Below are 18,830 nucleotides of genomic sequence, written 5' to 3' on the forward strand. Positions count from 1 at the left end.
ACTAGGTTAATCTGGGAGGGGGCAAGGGAGGAGCCCCGCCAGATCAGAGTTCAGACATGTTTACATTACAGCTCGGGATATTTCTCAGAGCCCAGCCAAGCTGCTGAATTTCCCAGGCTCCAGAGTTGTAGAGTGCTGAAAAGAAGGCACAAGCGCTCACTTATTCTTCCCCTCGCTCTGCCGAGCTGTGGTGGCATAGAAGTCGTAGTTTGACTCCATTTGCATTGTGGTAATGTTCTGTTCCTTCCAGAAGTTGTCCTTTGGGGGATATTATCGTTTTGAAAGAGGTGAAAGTCAAAAAACCTGCTGACAGACAATGTTTTTGCAAGCTTCAAATAATACTGTCACTACTGTGAGAGTACGAATGAATATCTCAAACTACGGTAATATTAAATATGACAATTGGGAGCGTTTATGTGTGAACTGTTGGAGCCTGACTCCTGACATCTTTTTTCTGGAGGGAGATTGTTGCTATGAATGCAGCTGACTTGCTTAATATGGATTAACGGAAAAAGCCAAGAAAATAAATGGTTTAATATAAAACTCTCCCATTCAGTTAGATTTAAAACCAACACTCAAAGCCAAATTCTTTTAGAGATTTTCTAGTCTACTTAAGATTTTCATAGGAAACTGAGTGAACTTTGTATCATTATTTTTTTCAAATGTAGAGGAAGGATTCAATTTAATAATACGTTATTAATCCCAAAGGGAAATTAAATGTCGTAACTCAGCATTCAGAGTGATGCTGTGGACAGGGAGGATGTGCAGTAGAAGTCAGTCTCGCAACAAATCTGAAAAGGCCTCTGGCTGAAGGCTGTCTCCTGACTGTTATGACATACTATCCACTCGCGTTCCAGGCAGGAAAGACGATTATTGCACAGTGATGTGCTCTGTGTGACATAATTAGTTTTTGGGAAGCATTGCTAATCCACCTCATTTGCTTTTGCCACTCCTCCTTAGATCTCTGGAACAGAGAAACGTTGGAAATGTATGATTGGTTTTGCTCTGCATCCATAAAGCCTCCTTTTCAACTCTTTGTTGCCATGGCTACACATTGTAACAAAGTCGGAAAGCAAAAAAATAAAAAATAAAATGTAAGAGCAAAAATCATTCCAGCTGCACAGCATCCAAAACCAGGAGGGATAATTACATAAATATGCAGTCTCAACAAAAAATGATGAGCAAAAGTCAACTCTACATGCTAATTCACAAGCTACATGTTTTGAGGACAATTTAGGCTGAAAACATTCTGCATCATTACGCTAAGTTTTCAAAATGTCTCTCATTTTTTGTTACCATGGTAATTGGTTAAGCCTATATGAAAGAGAAAAACAGAACAAATAACATCAAAATCAAAGTGTTTGTTCATATCCCTGCTTATTTGCTGCATGTGATGCATGTTCAAACCATGTGCAAACAGAAATAACCAGCTACAGATTTTGGTACTGGCCCTTGATTGGGAAATTTAACAAACATACTGAAAAAGATGTCATAATTAAATAATTTTATTGTGCTTTTATACTTCGGGTTGAAATGGAATCAATCTTTGTTGAGAGTGAAAAGACAAATAAAACAAAGAAACCACAAAGTTTTAGTAATTAATTCTGTGTTAATACATGCAGCATATTTTAATCCTGACTTCTCTACCGTTTTAAAGGACAGTTATGATCCCAGTGACTGAAGTGGGAAACTTGTTCAGGCTTCTTTCAGATTTGCTCGATCTGTTTTTCATTTATTTAAAACTTGAACTGCTGCGAATTGCTTAAAAAAAAAAAAAAAAAAATTATTTGGCGCAACGCAATAAATAATCAGCGCTAAGAGCATGTGTAAAATTAGGACACCCTATTAAAGCTTTTTAACAGCCTCTGTAGCATGTAGAATCTGCTTTCTACATGCTACATGGACTGCAGAAGGCCCATTGTAGTATCACCAGAAATGTTTGTTTTTGTAATCGGTGACACAGCCGTGCAAATTATTCTCTGTCTTCTGAATATTGATTTGCAGCAACAGTAGAACAATTTTCAGGAAGTATTCTGGTCTCAGTAAGTGATATTTTACCCCTAGAGCGACTCTTAGTCTGTATGTTCAGATTTTACACTGGACGCAGGTAGTAACTCTGTAGCCAGTAGGTGTTTCTTTCTCCTCCACGTAGATGGGCTAGTTTCTTCTCAGTTCTTTCTGTAAACCTGAAAAGCGGCAGCTGGAATGTTTGCTTTAGTGCCGTGGTGAGAAGTCATGATGCCTGCTTTTTCTCCATCTTGCCTGGAGGCACGCAGACACTGCTGTAGCATCTCCAGCGTACATGGGACATGAAACCAGGGGAGAATCTGCTTTCTTTCTGCTCTGTTGAACAACTTCCAGCCTGAGTTTTCAGTAAAAATCAGCATTCATTAGCATGAAATTGTGAGTTATTTTCTTCTCTTTGGGATTTCTACGATTTTATGTTGATAGCATCTTACCTGTTGAACCTATTTTCACTTTTCTTTTTTTTTTTGCCATGCTACAACCGCAAAAGTCAATGTTTTTTATAAGGCTTTTATCTGATAAATCAACACTAATGTTGGATATGATACATTGGTGTTTTTTTGTTTGTTTTTTTTTTTACACAAAAACTGACTGAGTCTTTATTTCAGTCCTCCATTACAATAAAAAATGTTTTTAAAAAGAAAAAAGAACAAGAACTCTGAGACGTTCCAAGAATAGGATATTGTTTTCTAACACTAACTCTGCTTTAAAGTCCACAACTTGATGCTTGACCTTTCTGCTGTGTTTTTGTAAGACTGTTTGTTTATTGAATGCTCCCTAAGTAACCTGTGAGTCCTTTGTGGAACAGCTGGATTCATACTGAGATTAGACGCAGGTGGACTGTTTACTCATTATGTAACTTCTGACTGACTGCACTGGATTTTATTTAGAGGGTTTCAGACATTTATTTGTAACAATAATTGAAAATCTGTTCTTCACAATTATGCACAACCTTGTGCTTTATTACGTAAAATACTCACAAAATACATTTTAGTTATGGTTGGAACATTTTTTTATAGAACAGTTGTTTTGTTGGTTGTGCAGAGATGAAGATTATGTTGTGAATTTATGATAATTATATGAAATTTAAAAGATGTGTATTAGATTTGTTAAATGTGCTTTAATAATAAAACCACAATGAAGCGCATTTATTTACCTGCTCCAACGAAAGGCGTGGAAAACGACATTTTTTGAATGAACAAATATTACAAATTTGAATATTTAAGAAATAATCAGGTACTTTGACTTAGGAAAAAATATATTTTCGTTGCCAAAATGGCTAAAATAGTTGCTTAGTTTTTGGTATTTTTTATGTTATAGCTAAAGATGCACTATATATTTGCACTAACAATGGTATTGGTAGATATTAGACACTTTTTAAGTATCGATATCAGTCATAGCAATAAAACTGGGCTGATATTAACAAGCAATATTTCTTTCTGTCTTGTTGCCATTTGTTTCTGGAGGGAGGGGGAACTGTCATGTGACAGTGATGCAGCACAGGATTGTGGGAAGTTTATATGAAGCAGAGAATCAGTGGTGAAGTCAGAGGTGTGGTTGTTTTTTAAATGTAAAGTTTAGGTATATTTTTTTTCCTCCGCTCATTAAGGATGTACATTAGCAATATCTATAAAGGTGCTGGGGAAGCCTACCGTCTTATAAAGGGATTTAATTCCCAATCCCTTCTACAGTTCCATGCACCTTTGTAATAAGGGGAGTTGTCTCTGGAAAAAGTACAAATTGTTTAATCCATCTTTTAAAGCCACACGGTGCATGTTTCCCCAAGAAGATGAATAAGGAGTCTTGAGCCAATTAAGGAGATTTATACTGTAAATGCAGAGCGAGGGGCTTTTTAAACTGAATTGCAGAATAAATCCAAATAAGGCATACTCTCTTTAAAAATGTAGGGTTGGGGGTGGGGGAGGAGGGGCTGCACACCAATTCCCGTCTCGTCTGCCTGAGAGCCTTTTTAACAAGTCTGAGCAGTAGTCGCTAGAATTTATTCTGATTCAATTTGAGCTAAAGGGATTCATGATTTGTTCATAAATTAATAGTCAGCATCAGCTAAAGCCCCTGTTTTGCCAATATTACACACATTTTGCTTAATGCAGCTCATTGACACGTTCCCCTCCTAAATTTATTTGGTCTTTGCTGGACTTATAAATTAAGATGTGGCAGGCAATCATTAAACAAGTATGGACCCATTCTTTGGCTCTGCCTGCAGAGAAAAATGGTGATAATGCATTCTTGTCATAGCTGTTAGTGAGAAAGTGGGGTTATTATGTGTGCATATGCATGATAACAAGAAGGAGAGTGTAGAGAACATTCCTTTCTCACTCCCACTCTCCACCACCACACCCCCATTGCTACTCGCTGCCACCCCACCCCCAGTTTCCTTCCTGTGCTTTTTTTAGAGTCTATTGGATGTTTTTCCCACATCCGGCAACAAAGCCAGCTTTTTCATGCCATAATCTAACAGTGTGGTGTTCTGTGGTTCAGCTGTACACAGCCATGGTCAACTGTGATAAATATGCTGACAGTAAATTAACCAGTATTTTTATTTCTTGCGTGCTCACCTTATTTGAATCCAGGGCTGTTTAAAAAAAAAAAAGATTCAACTTATCTGAAAGATACTTGGAAAAATGGTGTTATGTCATTTTTATGCTCACATTTATCAATCACTTTTTGATTTTTTTTTCTTTTTTAATAAGTATTTGAAAATAAGACTTATTAAGTATGCTTTGTAGGATTTTTATGGTTAAAATTGCAAAATTGCTTTTGCATCTTGAATGTGCCCGCTTTAATTAGGCCAAATTGTAAAAGAGTTATGAATAATTCAGCTTGCATATGAGATATTCTCATACTTTAGTAAAATTAAATCAATCACAGGGAAATTCAGTGTTTTATATTAATTGGTCTTATTTTTCCAACTAGAAACATTTACTGACTGATTGTAATTTCAAGGGTAGTTAATTTAGGTTGGGGTCATGTGCAGTAGTTATGAGAAGTCAGTAGCTGGTTGCTACAAACAGCAGATAGAGCAACTTAATTGAGGAGAATCAGGGATAAACAATCATGCTAGACAAGATCAAGCTACTCCAAGTCCAAAAGATACCAGCAATTGTTACACCTATTCACTACCTCCGGCTTTCCACCTAGCTTACTTGGCACCCAATCTCAACTTCTTTCCCTCTGAAGCAGTGGGCACACAGTGAACTTCCCACTGATTGGACATGCAGTAAAAAACATGTTTGGGACAGAACTAACGGGTGTAAAAAGATTTTTCTTTATTTATGTGCTAATGTCGCCCCTTTACAATATGCCGCCCTCGGTTGGAAGCCATGTCATCCATAATGAAAACTACCAATTATTGCACATCAGTTAAATCCGCCAACATAAACCTGCTTATTCAACAGTTTACATTTTAAGCGTCTGTAGTACTATTAAACATATGACCCAAAAACATTGAATCAGTGTATTTTAAAATAAATAACTGCTTTATGGATTTTTCTTACAGTTAATGCTGTCTTTGAAAGAAAAACATTTCTTTGATAACATGCAGGTCATTAATGTCTGAGATTCTATTTATAACTGTAGAGGATTAGAGTGTTTATTTGCAGTGGCGCCCCTAAAAGGGGGCCAGAGGAGTTTTGTAAGAGGGGAGGGGCGTCATGGCCGCCCCACCGGCCCCCATAGAGAGTCATGTCCAGTTCATGCAAAATCACATGCAGTCATGTTCTCCGTGTAAAACATAAACGTAAATGTTTCATCTTAAAACTTTTACTGGCCCTATGAAAATTTCTGGTGGCGCCACTGTTTACTTTACTGAATAAATTCTATTGTTATTATTTGCTTTTAAATAAATGCTTAACTTGTATATAATATAATTTTGTGCTTAGTTATTAAAAAGTAATTCAATTGTTTCTAAAAACATTTGACCTTCATTATCCAGAAATGTTAAATTCTACTGGATTGGTGGTGCAGCATACTTTTCAAAGCACCGATTAAAGTACTGACAATGTTTCGGTGCTTGTACCCGCCGTCATTCCCAGTGAATTAATTCTCTGAGTAAAGAGGGGAATTTTCCTCTCCATTATGCTGCCTTGGCTGGGTTTGAATCACCAGGCTCATCTGTTTTGCCTGAAGTAGTCAAAGCGAGAGGGGGAGAAAAACAGCTGTCTAGTCAGTGAAGGGATGCCTTGCCAGTTGAGCTGTGAAATTCACACAAGTAAGCAGGATAATCTCTTCCACCCAGGCCGAATATTAGATCCTGCAGTGAAAATGACAGTTTCACGTGCACGGCCTTGATATAACGTAACTGCAGCAAAAGTAGAGATCACCAATCTCATCCCATTTTCATTCTTGTCTTTTTTGAGCAGATTATTTGGAGTTAAAAGGGAACATTGTCGAAGGTTTTTGATGACCATTACAGCCCATATTTACAAGCTGGTGAAGCTGTTTTCACTTTGAGAGGCGTTTAGGTTTATCAGGGAAACTGGGATTGTGGTGACACCTGCTGCACTAAATCTGCTTTATTAGTAACAAAAACAGTTCCATACCCCTTGTGCTTTTTCATATTTTGCTTTTTAAACACATGAACATGATCTTATTTATACCATAACATTGTGGCTCTGGCTGTATGTTTAGCACTGTTGTCTCCTAGTCTCTGGTCTTTTGCCTATAATAACAGCCTTTCTTCCAGTATCCCCACAGCATGATGCTGTCACCATCAATATTTACACTGGAGATGATGCGTTCAGGGTCCTGTACAGTGTTGGTTTTCCTCTATACAAAGCATTTTGCATGTTATGCCAAAAGGTTAAATTTGGGTCTCATCGCTTCTTCACGGAAACAATCAAAAATGGTAATAAAAAAAAATAATAGTTGAAGTAAAGGGCATACTTACAGATACAAGTTACTTAAAACCACAAATTACATACAAGTTACTTACAGTTAGAAATTGTTAATGTTTTATACAAAACCAATATTTTATTTAAATTAGTTGCTTCCATCTTAGATGTTTGAACAAATTAAACATTCAGTAAATGTATTTCTTATGTCAAAACATTAAAACTGTATCTAAATAAGATCAAATGACTATTAAAGTTGGATTTGTACATTTGTTCTACTCTTTTTCAAAGTGGCCATAGCATTCCTAGAGTGTGTTACGGCGACTCCGAAGATCATCACATGATTTTCATTTACTCTACTTTCCTGTGAATGGGAGCTTTGTAGTAGTGCACCAATCAGCCTGCTTCTTTTTGATCAGAGTTGACTGTTGATAAATTTGTAAAAGCCCCAAAAATCTAATTTTTTTCTTGCCTTTTTATGCAGCCTCTGTCTGTCCTTGAGTACATCAACAAACCACACCTTCTTTGATTCCATTTCTTATTTTGAGTTTAGTAAACATAACCGAGTTTACACTCTTGTTCTTACGGGGGTTTTTCCACTGAAGACTTTCAAGTAATCAGAGCTCCTGTAAGAGCTGCTGCTGTTAACGGGTTCTATAAATATATTAAATCTCTTTCACGCCTATTTCAAATTGGCAACTCTTTATAACAGACCAGAAAAATATGCAGAAACTTTTTCGCTTTTCAAACTGAAAATCAATCCCATTGAAAAACGTTTTCAAGTCGGGCTCGATTAGCTCATTATACTCAAGTTTTTTGTTTTGTTTTTTGTTTTACATCAATAGACATTTTTATGTGGACATGTCTTTACCTTTCACTCTTACACCACAATTTCCTGTTTAGTTTTTTTCTCTGTCAATCCCATGAAAATTTGCTGAGTGGTTAAAAATATTTCTTGCAGTAAACGTTTCATACTGTTGTACATTTCTGTAGGGACACTGCACAGGAAACAGTTTAACCACACAAGCTACGCGCTCATCTCCGTTTCTCTGCAAATAGACATGTCCTGGAATCTTTAACCTAATTTGGTTAGCATTATTTTATCAAGCCTATAATCTTTATATAATAAGACATGTCAGTCAGTGTTTGTGAACGCTCCTTTAAAGCCCAACCAGCTGCTTTTTGACTGGAATTTACCAGCAAATAAAGCAAAACCAACTCAGGACCCCTGTTCAGTTCGCCTTAATCAAACTACTTCGTTTGCGTAGAAATTCCGGTTTGTTTGGGGAGGCGTGAACGAACTTTGATCCGGACCAAAACGGTAAACTCTGATCTGCCTAAAAACCCACACCTCTGTTTGTTTGAGGTGAACTCTGAAGGGGGTTGAATGCATATGTGAATGCCTAGAGGATTGGAGACGGCTGCAAAAACAGGAAGCGGACTACAGCACAGGGCATTCTGGGAAAATGCAACCAAAACAAGTACGTGAGTTTTGCGCTAGCAGGAGAAACGGCTCATGGAAGATAAATTCCACAACATCTCCATTTTTATTGACATATTGTGAAGGTGGAAGTTGAGCTCTGCGTCTTCTTCAGAGGTTTTCATGGCATTTCCTTCAGTGGTTTTTGGTGCAGCGCCAGCACAGGAGAAGGGGTTGGGTTTGTTTAATGCAGTACAGTGTGAAAGTGAACCGCACCAGCTGAAAATGTAACCGTAATGTTGCAGTCTGCCAGGCTATCAGGTGTGAAAACTTCCTAAAGAAAACAAGAAATCAGTATCAGCTCATAAAGGCCTGTTCAGCCTTTCCTTTGGGATCCTTTGCAGAGATCACATCAGTCAGGGTCAAAATGATGTGACTTGAACAAACCTTTGTTTTTCTGATTATATTGATTCCCTTTTCACCTATGAATGAGTGAAGATGCAGCCAAATTGCTCAAACACTAGCAAGCAAAGATAAAATCACTAAAACAAGTATTTCCTGTCATCAACTCTCCATTTGTGTTCAGTTTTAGTTTAGTTTGCCAACGTTATCTGAACAAAGAACTCAGCTTTAAAATTCAGACCTTTCTACCTAATGTCTAGTTTCACTTTTTGCTTCTGAGACATTATTTTGTGAATAAAATGATGGCTTTGTGGGAATGATTTTCCCACATAGCTGACTTTATCAGTGCAAATCTGCTTAATCATCCTAATAACAGCTGCTGCTTTGACTCTCCCTGACTTTGGATGAAACTCAGTCATCACATCATGGGAAAGTTGTTTTTTTCCACTTGAACAACTTACCTGAGAGCATACTCTGTCTCTCTCTCTTTCACCGGCTGCAACATGTAAAAAAGACCTCAAGCATGGTTTTACAAGGCCCCATAGACACACAACAGCGGCTTGCATGCAGGAACTTGCAAAGAGATATTAGCTGCGCTGCAGCTTTAAACCCTGAAACTTTGATTGTTCCATCACCAGGACGTGCCAAACACGGCACCTGGACGGTTACCTGGGAAGGAAAGTTTTGTAGCCCCCCACAAAAAATTTGGAGGTACCCTCAAATAGTGCCTGGTTGTGTGTGTTTTTCTCTATGAGGGCAGTGAAATTAATATTTGTATGTGTTGTTAGAGGCTTTTTCTGAGTTTCCTTGTGTCTGTCTGCCAACTAATTAATTTTGGAATTTGTAATGCACTTCACTATCAGAAATGGTCAGATTTTTTGTTGCGTAGAAGGTCGACTTCCCACTTCAAATCTGTGTGAAGCTCATAAATTTCAAAATAAGTGATTGTTAAAAAAAAAAGAAAGAAAAATACCTGATATGATTTATAACTGAGGCAGAATGTTATGCAAGGAGAGGCTTTTGGTGAACTCATGAATAACAGGGCTGCTTACAGAATGCAATATTTAAATAAATTACACTGCCAAAATAAAAAATTCCTTCAAAGTATTTTTGGTCTAGTTTCTAGTGCAAATATCTAATACACTGCAACTCAGACAAAAATAACTTATAAGTAACTTCTCAGCAACATAAAAGTTAGTTTTATCTTACTAGAAACTAGACCAAAAATGACTTTATAAAATGTTGTGATTTTATAAATCACAACATTTTATGTTGTGATTTATAAAATGATTAAAGTGGACGTCACATTAATCATGTGACGTCCAGTTTCATTATAGTAAACTCCATATTGTTCTTGGGAGCACAGTGACTGAGGCGCATATATATGGTGGTGATTCCAATACTACAGTGCCAGTCCTATTTATCACATACATTTGATCAGGAATCAGCTTGAATGCATGAAAACACTTGAAGAGGTCAAGTTGCGTTATGCTGACCAAGAAGTGCCCTTGAAATGTGTTTTAGCAGCTCAGTAATCCCAAACACACCAGTAAGAGAGCAGCATCTTTGTTCCAGACCAACAGGATTGTTATTATGAAGAGCCAATCCTCAGGCCTTATGGAACAGAAAACCAGTAGAAGGGAATCAAACGGTTTGTTTCTGGGGAATGCAGTCCAGTTGTCCTGGGCTGGAATACCTGATTACAAACGCCAGGAGTTAGTTTGAATCCATGCAGTGCAGATGTGGAGCAGAAACTGATTTACAACTAAATATTAGTTCACAGATTCACAATACATTAAAATCTTTCAGCATTTTGCAGTTTCTACAGTAAATGTTAGAGTTTGTAACAAGAAATCTTAATGTTGATGAATAACAATTTAACTTTAGAAGGATGTGTGATTAACAATATGTGGATGAAGCTGCTTATGTTTCTTTTTTTTTTTTTTTGCTGATGCTCTAAATCAAATCAACCAGCTTTTTTATTATTATGTCTAACTACCGTCTGAGCTGTGCCAGTTTCCTATGCTATTTTGTTGTTGTCTTTCTGGGAAATGTCAGGCTGATGATAAATTTGTATTAGAGGTCACATATTTTCTGCACGATGATCCCCCTGCTGTTCCAGCCTCCTACTCCTCCTTGCTTGGAGTCTGTAGCTCTGCAGTGCTTCGTGGGTCCGTTTCGACCAGCACCAAACACTCAGACCTTATTTGGAATGTCAGAACTGATAGGAGCGAGAGTTTAAAGCCTCCCACTCATTTATTTATTTTTTCTCTTTACCGTCTAACCGCAGCAGTCCCTTTTCAAGCCCAACCAGGAGGAGAATGGTTTCAGAGTGCAGATTAGTTCAACTGCTCACTTTTGCATTTTGTGTGAAGTGAAAGCTGAGAGGGATGGCAAAACTCAACAAGTGTACTCTTTTTTTTTTTTTTTTTTTTTAACAACTGGTAGAGTTTTCAAAGCTGTCTCCACTGAAGCGGTTTAAAACACTAAATGTGTTTTCTGCTCTCTAAAAGCGCAGGGCTCACGAAGACCTGGCTGAGTGAAGCAGCATTAGCACAGCATTAACCACTCAGCCCAGGTTTCCCACGGGATATAAAATGGATCCTTGTTTTGTGAGGAAATTGCCACAGCAATGCCGCTGAAGAGCACTTTGCTGGGGCCACATCAGATATTGACAAATATTGTTTCCTGTTTAGGAGCTGCAGTCGCTGCACTTCAAATCGAGCATCAAGGAATTTATAATCCAAATAGTGGGCTAAAAAGGACGTAAACAACACAGAGTACGACCAAATGTGGGACAAATTATCTAATCAGAAATTTTTTTTCCGCCTGGAATCGGAATAATTCCAGCATGCCTTGCATTAGCTATTGTAGCGCCATGATAGGTTTTCTTTGTTGTGGCCAAAGTAATGACTGGAATGGCGCAGAACTGTGTTGCTCAACTCAGTAGTGGAGCTGTTGGCGTTCGCTGGGCTGCAGCTGCATGCTGAAGAGCAGCCAGATGTTGGAGATGGTGAAGCGAGGCTAGTGAGCAGGAAACTGTTCTGCATGCCATAGGATTCTTCTTTGAAAACAGGAAGGCAACTTGTTCCCTACTTATGTGCCGTTTCCTGTGGCATGACCGGAGGCAGGCCTTGTGCTTGACAGTTGCTGGGAAAGCGCTACTTGTGGCTGTAACAATAGGCTTCGGAGGGTGCAAACGTCCCAAAAGTTTTTCTTTTAATCAAAATGACAACATTCTAAAAACTATATAGACATGTAGTTTCAACTAGAAGTAAAAATTCTTGAGGCTTTTTTTTATGTCACTATTTATGTAATTTGCTTTTGTAGGTATTGGCTTGCAAAAGTGTTCATTCCCCTTCAACTTGTACAGTTTTTGTTTGTTGCAGCCTGAAACTGTACTTGACTTTAGAAGTATTGAGACATTGTAATGGATTATTGTGATGTAAAAGGAAAAAAAACATGATTTCACAAATATTTTACTTTCTTCCAGGTGCAAATATAATTTGAATTGAAGTTGGTTCTTTAACATTAGCCTCTGCTAAATACTGAGTTGGTTTAGCTTTAGCAGAACTAATGTTTATGATTTTGAGTTAGCATAGCTAACTTTTTAGTTAGCGGTACTCGCCACCGACGAGATGGTTACTCTAAATTGCATTTTTGTTTTTGTAGGTGCCTTATGGAAAGGAATTGGTCGTACTACATTTTATTAAGAAGTATCAGAGTAAAGCCAGTTGATTACATAAGCATATGTTACATTTTTAAGATGCATTTATTAAAGAAAAATGGATCACGTTCCTTCTATTTTACAAGACTGCACTTGTAAAATAGAAGGAACATCATATAAAATCCAAATAAAAAAAGACCAATGAAGTTTGTGGCGGTCGAATGATGAAACGCTCTAAAGTTCAAAGTGTTTTCATGGAGTTTTCTGCACCATTCTGTTACTCATAATACAAATGCAGCAAAGGGGTTGATGTTGCTCTGTATTTTGGGAGTTCCTTTTGAACCCAAGTGGAAAATAAATGAGTTGAGATGGTGACTTAAACCTGGGCAGTTAGGAATCCTCTAATATTTAGATTTATGTTTGCCATCCAACACCTTCCAGCAGTTTCCCAGAATGAAAACTGTTCCCTAACCCCTAAGTCAGACAGACTGCAATATACCAACTAAAAGAAACATGACACTGTGATAGATACTTTATGCTCTTTCATTTTTGGTGCACAGCATGGAGCCTTTAAAATGTGGCTTAAGGGTGTCTCTGGCACTCACAGAGCACTGAACCATATAACAGTTTAAGCTTCTAGCACCATCACATTAAACGCTTTGATCTTAAATAGCTCTTTTGCCAATAAAAAAAAAAAAAAGTTGACAGTTGGTTTTCAGGGGACGAAAACGAGATTATGAGCAATTTTAAACTTGCTTTTCCTTTTATGCAAAGAAAAAAAAACAAGTTAAAGCGTGTGATCAAGACGCAACAGCTCAAATTCTTTTTTAATGCTAAGGTTTAGCAGAACACCCTTCACAGTTTCTGGCTTTGCATAATTTATTGAAGGGAATCCTTTTGCTCTTAACTACAGTGGTTGTTTCTTTCTTTCTTTTTCTTTTTCCCCCATCCCTGAATCCAGGGAAGCCCTCAGACCTCCTCTGCAAATGTCTTTGTGGTTAAGAATGACATGTGGATGAGAGGCGACAGCGGTGTCAGGAGCTCTGTGAGCCGCATGGCCATGGGTGATGTGATGTGACAGGCTGTCACTGCGATGTTGGTGACCTGTGGTATGTCTGCAGTGCTGAGGCCTGGCTGGTGCTGCCTTAATGCCCCGGCAGAGAAACAACCCATAGACTCTAATCATTGTATCTGTCAGGAGAAGATGCGTGATGAATATAATCTGCAGCCGGCCATTAAAACCGCCTTGTTGAAACAAGAATATTCAGACTATTCTCACTTAATTAAAAGGCAAGGCAAGTTTATAGAAACCGCATCGCTCATTTGCGGTTGAATTCAAGGTGGTTCGTAGGAACGGAGCGGAAGAGCAACAACAAAAACTAGTAAAGACAAGAAATACATTAAACTTGTAATAGTTTCTTATGGGAACAACGGGAAAGAGAAGAAATGTTAAAATGCTAATATGACAAAAAAAAAATAGCTAAGACATAATAAAAGTAAACCAATGAAGTCATCTTTGACCTTTATGGGAAAGTAAACAATGTCTTCATTCCCGATTTAAAGACACAGAAACAGTTTCTGAGCCTTTCAAGTTTTCAGGGTTTTTATTCCAGAGCTGAGGAGCTCGACTGAACACTGCCCCTCCTTGTTCAGTTCAGGTCCTGGCAACGCCCAACAAACAGGCTGCCAATAACCTGAGGGGTTCATGGTTAATACCTGACTAGAAACTTTAGGATCAAAACCATTCACTTTCTTGTAGACCAGCAACAATATTTTGAAATCCATCCTTTTACAAACAGGAAACCGGTTCAGTGATTTAAAGCCTGATAAAACTGTGGCAGCTGCAGATCCGTCCACTAACTGACGTTATGGTCACAGGGGCTTAGTAACAGAAATGTACTGTGGTCATTTATTGATACAGGAAGATAAAGTTGTCCGTCATCAGCGTACAAATGATAAAAGGGAGATTATGTAGGGATTAGATGAAGGCAGTCCGTGAAGTAGGCCAGGTGGAACCCCTCGTATGATCTTTGTTCAAATAAGAATTGGCAAAACCACCAAATATTCATGGTCTGTTAAATGAGATCTGAATCTTTCTAGCACACAATCTTATCCACTTTTCCAGTTTATCAGTAAATAATCAAAGGCAGCTCTGCAGCCCAACTCGTAGTATTTCCTAAGAGGATTCATGTAGTTTCTTATATGAAGAAATATCGCAAGTAACAAAGGTCATTTCAAAGAAAGCAGTTGAATTGTTGCTCAGTGTTTATGTTTGGATGCCAGAGTACTCCTACAGCTAAAAAAATAAAAGCTTAATTTTTCTTTAAGAGTACAACCTCTAACTATTTTGTAAAAATAGTTATGGTTGGAGTAGGGAAATCTTAAACAATGGTGGATTTGTCTTCAAAAGAGCTTTTATGATCTCTTACAAACTCCCAGAGGCAGCCATAAAGCGGCTTTATTTCTTTTTTTTTATTTTTTGTTGCTGTTCATCTTTTTCTCCTGCCTGTTCTCTGGAGGGAAGCCTCAATCTAATACAACTGTGTCAGGAAGTGTGGGGATGCAAAGTGCTGATGAGCCAAAAGTAGCCCACCTCTGCAGTGTGCTGCGCTGTCCCAGTACGCACAAAGCCTTATTAGAGAAGCATGCCATGAACCGCTACTCACATCTCTATGCAGCCTAATGGCACAGGCCAGACAGAAACTGATGATGATGGTGTGTGTGTGTGTGTGTGCGGGTGTGTGTTGGGAGTGTGATGGGGGAATTAAGTTGTGTGTCAGGAAGTAGAAATTTAATAGATTTGAAGCTCAAGCTATGAAATACAATCATTTTCTAGTTACTTAATGCGGCTTATCGTAGCCTTTCATGTTGTGTTGGCAACACTCTTCAGTGTGGAGGGTGTTTCTGAGTGAAATAGACTCAGGCACTGATTATTTTTTAAATGTAGTGTTTAAAAATGTGAAAAGGTGGAAGAAGCAAAGAGATGTTTTAAAGGAAACTATTTTTCTACAAGTGAAAATAGATCTGTGGTTTATTCAGGCTGTGGGAGAGAGCGAAACTTACAGCATATCATAGGAAGGATGTTTTGGTCATTCTAACTGCACTAAATAAGGATGTGAAACTCCATAATTATTTTAGTCCATTAATAATAGTTAAACCCCGCTTCACTCCAATTGTTCTGTTACACATTTCTAATCAATTCTTTTTTAACTTATTGACCAGTCACAAAAGAAAGGCTAGAAAAAAATAGTTTGACTGCTATTCTATGTTATAGCTTTAAAGAGAAATTGGAATCAGTTGTAACCGGCACGTCAAAGCTGCACAAACACTGGAAATCGGAGGTCAACTTCAAAATTCTGGTGGCGCATCATTTCTGTTATAAAGGAATCAAACAAAAATGGAAAAAAAAACAAACACTTTAAGTGCTACAGATAATGCAGGAATGACTAGTAACTAGTGATGGATAGATGAGGCGTCATGTATCGTTTCGACACATAACAAAACTGTGTCGATTCTGTGTCACTCAATACTGACACCTGCTGGACATTAAAAATTTCTACAGGCAACGTAGTGATTTGATGACCAAGTCTATACAAAAAGATTTGTCTTTGTATTTTATTTAATATTATATATTATGTCATATCTTCAGTTACATTTAAAATATATTTGATATACAGTCAATAAAGAATGTGAACATGTACCATAAAGTGAAAATTTAAGTGAATGTGTTTGGAATGAGGATGCATAGACTGTTTTTGTCCCACACAAATAAAAAAAAAAAAGTTTTTACAACATTTTTAAATTTAGCCTGTTACGCTTTTTTGACAAAACTTCTTCTGTAGAAAAAAATTGAGTAAACACTACATTTACAGCGAACCCTTGTTTTTCTTAGGGGTTGCGTTCCGAAAATAACCCGTGAGGCGAAATCCGTGAAGTAGTTGCCTTTATTTTTACATTTATTACACAGCATAAATAAATACTCTTCATTGAAACCAAATAACAAAACCTGTTTTCAGATCAGCGGATGTGTGTGTGCATCAATCGGGCCTTAATGTGATCCACAGTCATGTCATTACAGCGTCTCCTCCAACCTGCCCCGCCTGATTCACAGCTGTATCTACGGCAGAGCGACGGATCTCGTCAAACGAGCCTCCGGTCGGGTTCTGCTGCCTCTGGCCACAGTTTTTTTTTCCAGCAGACATTGAAAGTTTCAGTTTCCATCTCCTGAGTGGCCAATCTGTATTAAACACTGTAACGTTATTGGCACTCAGGTAGAGAAGAAGAAACCAATCATATGGTCAATTAGGACGAAGAACACTGTGGAAAAAAAACTGCACAAAAAAATCTGCGAAGCAGCGATACCGTGAAAAGTGAACCGCGTTACAGCGAGGGTTCACTGTATATGAAATAATTTATAAAAAGCAACAGAGTAATTTGTAGAATGACTGCATATCTGAGTTTATCTGTGTATCTGGGACTTCATTCTCATGCCTGGCCTCATAATGCCTCAGCATTGAAAAGGTGGATTTATTTAAATAAGACAGTTTAATTAAACATATGCGACACTTAACCTGCAGAACATAATATGAAAGTAAACTAAGAGTCAGTTTCAGCTGAATTTGGGTTCAGATAGATTAAGTAGAAACTGACAAGAACCGGATAAAACGACAAAAATGAAAACAAATTTATTTTCCAATCTAAGATCAAAATGGTCCCACACTGCGGAAACCATTCATTTGAAGCTGCTCCATAGTTGACACTGTAAAAGGTTAAGAATTCGTTCGGCAAATGCATTTGACAGATTCCCTTCTTAATAAACACAGTTTGGCGCGTTAATGTAATTTCGAAACAGTTCCTGTATTGGTCACGTGACTTGCTGAAACCAATACGCGCACCTACACGGGTTTTGGTCTATGGGCTTGACGCATGCGCAGACGCATCGGTGTTGCCGGACCCATCACTACTAGTAACCTTTTTTATGTGGAGCTTAAGAAAGTATTGCATGTTTTTTATTGGTCTTTTATCTGTAGCTTCGTCTGTAAAGCACCTAGAATTATCGTGTGTATGAATGGCGCTTTACAAATAAACATTCTTTGCCTAATGACGATACAGTCAAGGTTAAAGTTTTTAGTTAGTAGAAAAAATGGTTTCAGGTGATGGAATATGGCAAGCTCAGTGGTCATAGAGTAGCACAAACTATGGCAAGCTGTGTATTTGCTTGATATCAGGTGTAGCTTTTTTCTGCTAATCTAAAGCTGAACACACCCACAAAACTTTATAGAATTTAATAAATATAATAAAATACTGGTGGTGATGCAAGAATACATCTGGATCACAGGTGCAACTAGATATGATGGTGAGATTTTAGGAATTTTTTGGGGAAATATCTAACACATAAGTGAGAAATATTCTAGTCCAGATGGGACTTGTGCATGCATTGCTTCCATGCTTGTTTCATTCAAAGTTTTTGCACAAAAATAATGTCACAAAAAGGACACAGATGTGTTTTAAATAAGTTCTGTTCAGTGTGAAACTTTCCAGCTTGATCTTGACCAGACAAAAATGTGATATTGCACCATTGGGAGCTGAGAGGCTAACTTTCGTGTTGTGAGCAGCTTACGGTTAGCCAGACTTGGTTTTCTGACACTGATTGCAAATCACTTTTATCTGGCCGGTCATTCTGACTTTATTTCTTTTCTCTTGCGACGACCCTAAGTGCTGCCAAAGAAGCAATTCAAAAGATATAAAACCCAAAATAATGAGCCAGCTCTGTCAGCAGAACGGGGTAACTCATGAATTACTCCAGTTCTTACTTTAAAATAAGAGTCTGAAGCGTGTATCACGCTTAAAGCGCTCACCTTCATATCTGGGCCTCGTGTATTAAACTTCTCCAGATGAAAGCAAACCCTGAAAGCAACAGGACGATGCTTATACAGACTTTACTCAGATGAGAAACATTGTTGCGCTTCCAGATCTCTTGGCATCCCTAACTGAGAAAAGTTATTCAGATTTGTTGGAAATGTTCTTGATCTTAAATGAATTTAAGCTCCTTTTTAGCAGAATGCATTAGAAATGCATTAAAAGATGCAAATAATGCAATTCTTTTTTGAAATAAGAAAATAAACATCTTACTGCTTAAAATGCTGTAAGATAGCATCACTTTAGCGTATGCTTGATCATTTGTGAAATCCTCAGCCATTTCTGCTTGACTTAACAGTACAGTGTAGTCTGTCTAGTTTTTGGATTAACTGGTTGATTTGATGGCAAAAGCTGCTTAACAAAAGATTTTGTTCCAGAATTTCAAGCAGGTGTCAGTAGAACTGTGACACAGGAGGAGTTCCGGGTAAAACATAGAGATTGTTTTAAATGCAAAATGTATATTTTTTGTGCAAATTTGACTCAATATGTTCTTTCAGCAAATGGACTTTTGTTGAGTCTCTATACTCCAGTTAACAATTAATCGATT

The 18,830-nt window shown here is 37.8% G+C and overlaps 1 protein-coding gene across 1 annotated transcript in view; it reads left to right on the plus strand.

Annotated features, from left to right (window-relative positions):
• The window catches only part of maml2 (mastermind like transcriptional coactivator 2), a 53,362-nt gene that overhangs the window by 15,879 nt on the left and 18,653 nt on the right, over positions 1 to 18,830 (plus strand). The window lies entirely within an intron of this gene.

This window comes from Poecilia reticulata, linkage group LG13, assembly GCF_000633615.1.
Source record: "Poecilia reticulata strain Guanapo linkage group LG13, Guppy_female_1.0+MT, whole genome shotgun sequence".
Taxonomy (NCBI): domain Eukaryota; kingdom Metazoa; phylum Chordata; class Actinopteri; order Cyprinodontiformes; family Poeciliidae; genus Poecilia; species Poecilia reticulata.